The 9,775-nt window shown below is 44.9% G+C and overlaps 1 long non-coding RNA gene across 1 annotated transcript; it reads right to left on the bottom strand.

Moving 5' to 3' along the window:
- Positions 1–5,317: 5,317 nt before the first annotated feature.
- On the bottom strand, positions 5,318–8,932 carry LOC116860030. Its single transcript, XR_004381253.1, has 3 exons — positions 8,873–8,932; positions 7,902–8,045; positions 5,318–5,421 (listed from the first exon to the last, which is right to left on the bottom strand). It is a non-coding gene; the product is annotated as an uncharacterized LOC116860030 (long non-coding RNA).
- Between the last annotated feature and the right edge of the window lie 843 nt (positions 8,933–9,775).

Genomic DNA, 9,775 nt, shown 5'->3' with positions numbered 1-9,775 from the left:
ATAACAATTTTTAAAAATATTTTTATTGAGCTCTAACTTGCACACCACATGTATTAGTTTTTTATGGCTGTTGCAACAAATTACCACAAATTGAGTGACTTAAAAGAACACAAATATATCCTTATCTTACACTTGTGGAGATCAGAAGTCTGACATGGATCTCACTGGGCTAAGGTCAAGATGTCAGGAGGGCTGGGTTCTTTTCTGAAGGCTCCAGGGGAGAATCTGTTTCCTCACCCTTTCCAGCTTCTGGAGCCTTCCTGCATTCCTTGGCTTACGGCTCTGTTCTTGCATTTTCAAAGTGAGCAACACTGGGACCAGTCCTTGCAATATCGTCTCCTCTGTTCTCTCCTCAGATTCCCTCTTCCAATTTTTCAGGTCCTTGGTGGTTATTTGGGCCCAATGGGAAATCCAGGGTGACCTCCCTATTTTAAAGTCAGCTGATCGAGGGTCATAATTTTACCTGCCAACTTAACTCTTTGCAGTGTAACCTAACATATACACAGGTTCTGGAATTAAGAAGCCACATCTTTGGGAGCCATACACACCATACAATTCATTATTTAAAGCCCACAACTCAATGGTTTTGAATTGATTCACAGAGTTTATTCACAGAGTTGTAAAACCGTCACCACAATTTTATTTTTTTTTAAAGATCTTATTTATTTATTTGAGAGAGACCATGAGAAAGACAGACAGAGAGAGAGAGAGAGAGGATGAGCAGAGTGGAAAGGAGAGGGGGAGGGAGAAGCAGACTCCCTGATGAGCAGGGAGCCTGATGCAGAGCGGGATCCCAGGACCCCAGGATTATGACCTGAGCCAAAGGCAGACACTTGCATGACTGAGCCCCCCTGGGTGCACCATCACAATAAATTTTAGAACATTTTCATCACCCCCCAAATAAATACTGTCCCTTTCCTCCCAACACCACACAAGGCCTCTCCCTTCCCTCACCGAGGCAACTACGAGTCTACTTTCTGCAACTCTAGATTTACTGTTCTGAACACTTCATATAAACGGGATCATATACTATGCCGTCCTTTGTGACTGGTTTCTTTCACTTAGCATAATACTGTAGCATATATAAATATTTCTTCCTTTTTATTGCCAATTAATATTCCATTATCTACCTATACCACATTTAACTTAGGCATTTACATGGGTTGTTTACACTTTTTGACTATTATAAATAATTCTTGTATAAAATTCGTGAGCAAGTTTTTGTGCGAACATGTGTTTTCATTCCTCTTAGGTATAACACATAGGACTGGAATTGCTGCGTCCCATGGTAACTGCACGTTTAACATTTTGAAGAACCACCAGATTGTTTTCCAAAACAGCTGCACCATTTTATGTTCCCACCAGCAATGTATGAGGTTTCCAATTTTGCCCAATCCTCACTATCACTTGCTATTAAATTAGAGCTATCTTAGTAAGTACAAAGGGGTATCTCCTGATTTTTATTTGCATGTCCCTAATGGCTGATGATGTAGATCACCTTTTCATGTGCTTTTAAGCCATTTATGTATCTTCTTTTGAGACATGTGTATTCAGATACTTTTCCCATTTTAAAAATTGAGTTATTTTGTTGTTGAATCGTAGAAGTTCTTACAGATTCTAGGTCCAACTGCTTTATCAGATAAGTGATTTGCAAGTATTTCCCCCCAGTCTATGGATTGTCTTTTTGCTTTCTTGGTGGTATCATTTACAGTAAAATGTTTTTAGTTTTGATAAAGTTAAATTTATCTATTTTTTTCTCTTGTTATTTGTGTTTTGGTATTTAGTTAAAGAGACTAAACTCAAGGTGATGAAGATTTGTTCTCATAATTTGTTCTCGTAATCTAGGAGTTTTATAGTTTATGATCTTATTCTTAGGGCTATGATCCGTTTTGAGTCAATTTTTGTATGGTGTGAGGTAAGGGTCCAACGTCATCGCTTTGGGTGTGCACACCCAGTTGTTCTGGCACCATGTGTTGAAAAGACAGTTTTCCCCATTGGCATCTTTGTTGAACACCAATTTACTGTAAATGAAAGGGTTTATTCCTATGTCTATCAGGTACCACACTGTCTTGATAAATGCAACTTTCTAGTAATTTTGCTTGCTTGTTTGTTTAAAGTAGGCTCCATGCCCAGAACTCACAACTCTGAGAGCAAGGCTCAGATGCTTAACTGGTTGAGCCACCCTCGTGCCCCTTTAGTAAGTCTTGAAATCAAGAATTGTGATTCTTCTGAATTTGTTCTTCTTTTTCAAGATTGTTTTGGCTATCTGAGGCACCTTGCCTTTTTTTTTTTTTTTTTTTTTTTTTTTAGAATCAGCTTGTCATTTTCTGGAAGAAAAAAAAAAAGTCCTAGGCAGAATTCTGATAGGAATTGTATTAAATTAGTATTTCAGTTTGGGAGAATTGCTATCTTAACAAGATTAAGTCTACCTTAACAAGACCCATAAACATGGAATGTCTTTCCATTTTTGCAGGTCTTTTTAAATGTCTTTCAACAATATCCTGTAGTTTTTAGACTACCAGCTTTACCTGCTTTTGTTAAAGTGATTCCTAAGGATTTTATTCTTTTTGCTGCTATTGTAAATAGAATTATTTTCTTAGTGTTATTTTTGGATTGTTCATTGCTAGTAGATAGAAATAAAATGAGTTCTTTAAAAGATTTATTTACTTTTATTAAGATTTTATTTACTTATTTTAGAGAGAGATAGAGCACGCAAGCTGGGGCAGAGGGAGAGACAGAGAGAAAATCTCAAGCAGACTCTCATGACCCTGAGACCATGACATGAAATCAAGAGCTGGATGCTTAACTGATTGAGTCACTCAGGCACCCCAAAAATACAATGAATTTTTTTTAACTTGATCTTGGATCCTGTGACTTTGATGGATTTATTAATTCTAATAGTTTTTTTTAATATGAATTCTTTGGAATTTACTATATACAAGATCATGTCATTTTAAGTAGAGATAGTTTGACTTCTTCTTTTCCAGTCTCATTGTCTTTTATTTCTTTTTCTTGCCTAATTTCCATGGCTAGGACCTCCAATATAATCTTAAATAGAAGTGGTGAGAGAAGGCATCCTTGTTTTGTTCCTGATCTCAGGGGGAAAATACATTTGGTTGTGTTAGTGTGTTAGGTATCATTTTTTTCCCCCATAGGTGGCCTTTAGCAGAATTTGAGGAAATTGTTTTCTAGTCTGCGTTTGCTGAATGTTTTTATCATGAAAGGGTGTTGTATTGTATTTAATGTTTTTCTGCATCTACTGAGATGATCATGTGGTTTTGTCTTTTATTCTATTGATATGTATTATATTGTTTTCACGTATTAAATCAACCTTGTATTTCTAGGACAATCCCACTTGATCACAGTGTATAATCCTTTTTGCATGTAGCTTAATTTGTTTTTTTAAAGGTTATTTACTTATTTTTTAAGTAATCTCTATGCCCAATGTGGAGCTTGAACTCACACCTCTGAGATCAAGAGTTCCACATTCTACAAATGAGCCAGCCAGGGTTCTCTCAATTTGCCCTGCTACTATTTTGTTGCGGACTTCTATATCTGTGTTCATAAAAGATATTGGTCTATAATTTTCTTTCCTTGTGATACTTTAACAATCCCTTTTTACAAAGCCACATCACAGTGTTGACTGCAATTCTATCGTCAGAAATTCCCTCTTGTGCCAGCCGAGGTGTTGGAAGAATGGACTGGTCTCCGTGTTGACACAATCACACTACAGTCTTGAACTTAACCCTCTCTGGACCTCAATCTCCTGCTGTGTAGTTACAAGGTCGTAAACTCTTTCAGAGTCATAGTCTCATGACTGGAATGTACTCCCAGTCCAGTGCTCTTCCCCTGGGAGCACATCTGAAAAGGTCTTCACTCTTTCCTCCTCTGATAAATAAGATAGGTCAGTGCCTTAAAAACAAAGCATTTACAAACATGTATATGAATCACCAGGGAATCTCATTAAAACGCAGATGCCGATTCTGTAGGTCTCAGGAGGGTCTTCTTACAAGCTCTCTGAAGACGCTGATCTATGGACTCCACTTTGAGTAGTAAGAAACCAGAATATCGTTTCCCAAACTTCAGTCACATAAGTACCAATTTCATATTTTTTTGCCATATCCTTCTTCCATCTATACAATTAAAATTTTTCTTTTAATTGACTAGCAATTAAATAGCTTCTCTGGACAAAATTTAGACTCATTCTAGGTAATAATACACATCAAATCACAGATTTTATGGACTAGTTATATTTTTTTCTAACACCCATTGAACATACCTATTCAACTAAAAAAAAAGTCCATCTGTATATATCCAGAAATTATCTTATGTACCACTGATCCACACAGCCCCACGAGAGGGACCACATTAGAAATTCCAAGGGACTGAGAATGTGGTTCTTGCCCTTTAAACATCATCACACTTTAATTGGACACTTTTGACTTGCGTTTCATGATTTTGCCCCATTTTTCTCTGCTGCAATTTGGCCAGTGATTCCTGTCTTTCCCTCTATTATCCACTCTGATTAACTCGGCTGCACCTGCCAGCCTTTATTCCTGCAAGTGCGTGGAGCGAGGCGTTCTGAAGATGTTGTTAAAAGGCATGAGTTTGATCATATTCACTCTTTCCTGTCCTGAGCATAGGGGGCTGAGTCCTCGGGCCCCACATCTGGGCGGCGTTTCTCAGGCCTGGGTTTCACGGTCCTGGGTGAAGACACCTATGGGAACCAGCCAGACCAACCTGCAGGCTTCTCCTGGTGGACATTTTTGGGGGCATGGTTTGGCTGGGTCTCTGAGAGCCTGTGAGTTTCCCCTGAAGTGTCTGCAGGAAGTAGGGACCAGGATGTGTGGGACATTTGCCTGGGTTCTCCGGGAGCGGCGTTTATGAGCTAGACCAAAGCTGGCTTAGGGAATTTTGATTCCTCCTACTTCTGCTTCTGTTTTCTTTCCATACTTGTAGGACAAATCACTTAGCCTCATTGAGCCCCCTTGTCTTCATCTGTAGAATGGGGATAATGACTTCCACATGACATTGGGAGGTGCGGTAGTTGAAAATTCCGGTTTTGATGGCTAGTAGGCTGGTTCTCTCATTTGTGATGTGTGTGATGTCTGTTTCCACCTCTGTGAAATGGCGATAACAATGTGCCCTCACAGGGACAACAGGAGGACGAAGTGGTGTTCAGCCAGAGGCTGGCATAGAGTGACACTCTCAACAGACAGCAGCAATGACTACAATCATCACTGTCATCATCATCATTATTGTATAACATTTTTTAGTAAATCTCGAGTATTCTGATACTTAATATTAGGTTCATCTTTCTTCCTCTCTTCTTCCCTTCTTTCCTGTGCTCTTGCCTTCCTTTCTTCTCTGCTTCTCACCGTTATAGATGCATCTGACTGCAGCTGCAAGGGGCAGTGGGAGCTGAAATTGGGAAAAATGGATTGTGGTCAGATACTGGAGGGACTCAAATGTCAGAAGGAGCTTGATCGGCAGTCTAAGGGCAATAGGGAGTCACTGAACGTTGTGGAGCAGAAACAGGGCATAGTGAAAGTGGGGGAGAGGAACCTGGCGGCACAGATTGGGAAAGAAGCTGGAGCCACAGAGATGAGACAGCCAGAGGGTCGGAAAGGAGGGGCTGCCTCACTGCCTAAAGCCTGTGGGAGACGCAGCCCTTTTCCCCACTCTCATCTTGCCTACAGAACCCAGGTGGAGTGCCTTACTTTGCTGTGTGACCTCAGACAGTGCCTAACCTCTCTGAACCAGCAGTAAGGATGATCCTAGGCCTTGATGACACCTCCAGGCCTCCGCCATCTTCCAGGCATTTCCCTGTGCAGAGATTAATTTGTTTACTCCCTTGCCTGGAGATGAACCGAAAGAACTAATCGTCCATCAGCCGCGGCTCCCCCAACCCTGCGCTGCCCCGCCCCAAATGTCCATTTCCTGGCAAAATATGTCCTTGCTGCCGCCAAGGCTGCTTGGAAAATGCTAATTTTATCCTCAAATTAAAATTTGTTCCCTTACCCTCGTTTTCATCAAAATGTAGCATCCAGAAACATTGCCACGGCGCGGAAGAGAAAGATCTGACATAATTTTTTAAATGCCTTCAATCACGCCGCCTTCTGAACACTGCGTCCTCTCACCCTGACCCCCTCCCCATTTCCCCACCCCCTGAGGCAGCATTTACATTTCTTAATAACCCCTCATTAATATTCATGAGAAGGGGCGGGTAATAATGGCTGAGCACACCGCACTAATTCAATTTCCACCGCCTCGGCGTGTTTACTTAATCACCAAGGGACCCGGGTTACTCAGTACAATTATTTATTCGGAATTAGATCTGGAGGCATCTGGACTGGAAACAGGGAACCAGGAGCAAAATGGAAATCGAATTCTCTTTGTCTTTCCCTCCCAGCCACCTCCTCCTGACTGTCTGCCAAGGCTCCAGGCGGCCAGCAGGGCTTGGAGGACAAGCCTGAGCGCAAGCCAGTCTGTTCCTAAAGGCCTTGGCTTGTGCCGGGTTGGGGAGGGGGGTGTTGTTGAATGCATTCCAGGTGCCCATCAGTGGTGGTCTAGGAGGTATTGCCAGGCCCAGTGGTCGGGGTTGGGGGGGCAGCGCGCAGGGCATTGTCCCAGCCTGGAGGGTGTCCATGGGTGGCTAGCCAGAAGTGGGGTCTTCCTGGGGGTGGGGGTGGGTCTTGGGGGTTGGCCCCCAGGACCTGGTAGAGGTGAAGGTCTGTGACACTAAACAATGTCTGCTCTCATCTTTCGCCCTCAGCTTAACCATTACCTCGGCTAGGATGCTTTTCCTAGCCCCCAAGACTAGGTCACATCCTATTACACCCGGGATGTAATTGTTCCAACAATGGTTTCCGGTTAGTTTTTCAGGGTGTTTCTCCTACTAGACTGCCGGCTCCATGGAGGCAGGTCCCCTGACTCTCCTGGTCATCCTTGTGCAAGGCCCAGCACAGAGGACATGCCTGACAAATAATTGACTTGTTGACTGATTCTTGGGCCTCTGTTCCTTATTTACAGAGTGCAGATAAGAATATCCACCTTGTGAGGCTGCTGGGAGGATTCAGTGACTTCGGTGTACAGAGATTCAGAGGGTTTCTGTGTAACGAGTGCAAAGTGTTGAGCCCCGTATGGGACACATGACAAATGCTCAGTTAGCATGCGATGCTGTTATTCATATTATTGTCATTTCCGATTGTGGTGGAGCACAGAAGGGTTAATTGTGCTCCGTGTTGCCGGGGGCTGATTCCTTCAGGCTGTGTTTTCCAGGCTTCTGGGATGACTGGTTTCCAGCTGGGGTTGGCCCATGGGAGGCCTTACTGGGAGACTGGAGGCTGGGAGGAATGGAGAAACCTTGGTATTTCTCCCTCTCGGCCTTGGGTGGCAAATCTGAAAGTGGCTTATCTCATCCATGCCGTAGCTCCTTCCTGGTTCCATATCCCAAGTGACCGTCTTCCTGGGCAGGCGACACCCCCTCTGCCTCTGTCTCTTAGGTCTCAGAGCGGGGGCAGTCTCCTGCTGTTACTAGACTTGGAGCCGCATCACTGTCCTCAGCTTCTCAGTTCTTCCACTGTCTTCCATCTCTTAAAGTTCTTATTTTGTAAATATTCCAGTATTTCCCGGATAGACACTGAGCAATACGCTTCCCTATTCGGCTGTCATCTCCTGGTACAAAGGGCTCCATCATGTACCCCCATGGCCTGGACACCGAGACGCTCCCAAAAGGTGAATGAATGAGTGAGTGAATGAAAACATACTGATGATGCGACCTTTCTAGCCAGGCTTTACTCTGGCTTGGTAAAAGAGAGGGTTTAAAGAGAAATAATTTCTCCCAGAGACCAACAAATGTTTGGACTGAAACAACATCAATAATAATGCTAATGAATTACTTTGTGAATGGAAAGGGCTTTATAAATACTTCGGAGCCAGTATATTTCTTTGCAAACTGTACAGTTCTGTACCCGCATAGGGCTTTCCTTACAGTTTCAGTCCAGCTCAGCATTTCTGCTACCGTGACTTGCGGGCTGGGGAGGCTGGGAGGAGGGAACATAATGGATTGGAGGCAACATTTCAGCCAAAGAACAAAAGGTAGGGAGGCACACAGGCCACACTGGATGATTTCATTGGTATAGATTCATTCAGGGAAGTCTCTTCCCTTCTTTGCTGCCTCCAAAGCACCTGGACCCCTAGGTGCCCAACCAAAGCCCTTCATTAGAATTTCTCAGAACTAGGGGTGGGTTGGAAAAAGGTCAAGATCTACCAGTCTGCCTGCCTGGTGAGGGGAGCGGGGGCATTTCTTTAGAAGTCACCTGGAAATAGCAGGGCGGATGACATTTGGGATTCAGATGGGAGAAGGAGTGAAAGGGGATTTCAGAGATATTAGGGAGTGACCCAGCCTGTCTTAGATTGGGTTCCCCTAAAGCAGAGCCCCAGACAAGGACGTAGGTACAAGTCATTTATTTGGGAGGTAATCCCGGGAAGCAGGAACGAGGGAGGCAGGGAAGTAGCCGGTTGCTGCTATGGACAACTGAGGTTCCATCCAGCGATCCCTTTGCTTACCATGTAAACTCATTCAACCAGAGGATGGACGGCTGGGGCACTTATCCACCAACCCCCATTCCCCCGGGGGTTGAGCTTTGCCCCAGGGGGCATTCATTCCCTCACATCTCTGCGCTATGCCTGTGGGTAGGCTGAGCAAGAGATGGGGGGGCCTCCAAAAAAGCCTTGAGGTAGACAAATTAAGAGGCTGGCCAGGCACTTGAGGGAGGACACTGTCAGTGCGCATGGGCTCTGTGCACCACAGCTACGGCCAAGAAGAGGGAGATGGGATGTGGCACAGGGCACCCACAGCATCTCCCACCCTCCGCTGTCCCTGATGTTCTCCAGCCTAGGTGCCCAAACTCCATGGCCCTTCCTTTTTCTTCCTCCCTTCCTTCCTTAGGGAGAGAAAAGCTCAAATGAAGAGCCTGCCTGGCTCCTTCCAGACGGAAGATGCTGGGAGATCCTTTAAGCCAGATTCCCTTATTCTAAGATTCTAGGAGTTGTCTGCAGTTTTGTGACAGTGGCCCTAGAATGCAGACTCTGCCCTTCCAAGGTTCTAGAACTTTCAAGATTCCACAAAATGGGGAGGAGGTTTCTGCTTTCGGACTTGTGTGGTCTCTGCCACCAGGCCTCGGGACCCCAGATAGGCCGCTGGGAGCAGACACCAGCTTAGAGGAAAGCCCCACGTGCCCCTGTCTTCAGGCCTGCTAGGACAGGTGAGGCCTCATTCATAATGGATCCCGTTGCTTGGCAAGCAGGGGGCTGCAGATGAGCAGGGGTGGAGAGGGCACCCTGGAGAGACACTTCTGTTCCCTCTGAGGAAGGAGCTGCCTCTGCCAGCCTGCAGGCCCCAACACCTGGCAACCCCCACACCCGAACCAGCCTCCCTCACCACACACCCCCCTCCCCTGCCCAGTTTCCTCTTCTCCTTCTCCTGAGCAAGGAGCCAATTTTCGCTCAGTGATCCTTTACCAACTGCCTAGGAAGTGCCAAGTGCTAGGTTAAGCATTTGAAACCTCTAACACGGATCGGGACCTCCATAAGCAAGATTATGGGGCGTGAGATATTTATTAGGGACCCACACGTGTGAAAGGGAAGGGAGGAAGCAGGATGGGACCAGTGAAATCAACCGATCGGAGCTCCACAAAGCCTCCGAGCACTGCCTGGCAGGATCGTTCTGCATCTGCCCAAACGGCCAAACCTTCAAACCCCTCGGCTTAGT

This window comes from Lontra canadensis, unplaced genomic scaffold (genome assembly GCF_010015895.1).
Source record: "Lontra canadensis isolate GAN:19392208 unplaced genomic scaffold, GSC_riverotter_1.0 scaffold169, whole genome shotgun sequence".
In the NCBI taxonomy this organism is placed as follows: Eukaryota; Metazoa; Chordata; class Mammalia; order Carnivora; family Mustelidae; genus Lontra; species Lontra canadensis.
This window is presented reverse-complemented; position numbering and strand designations above follow the sequence as displayed.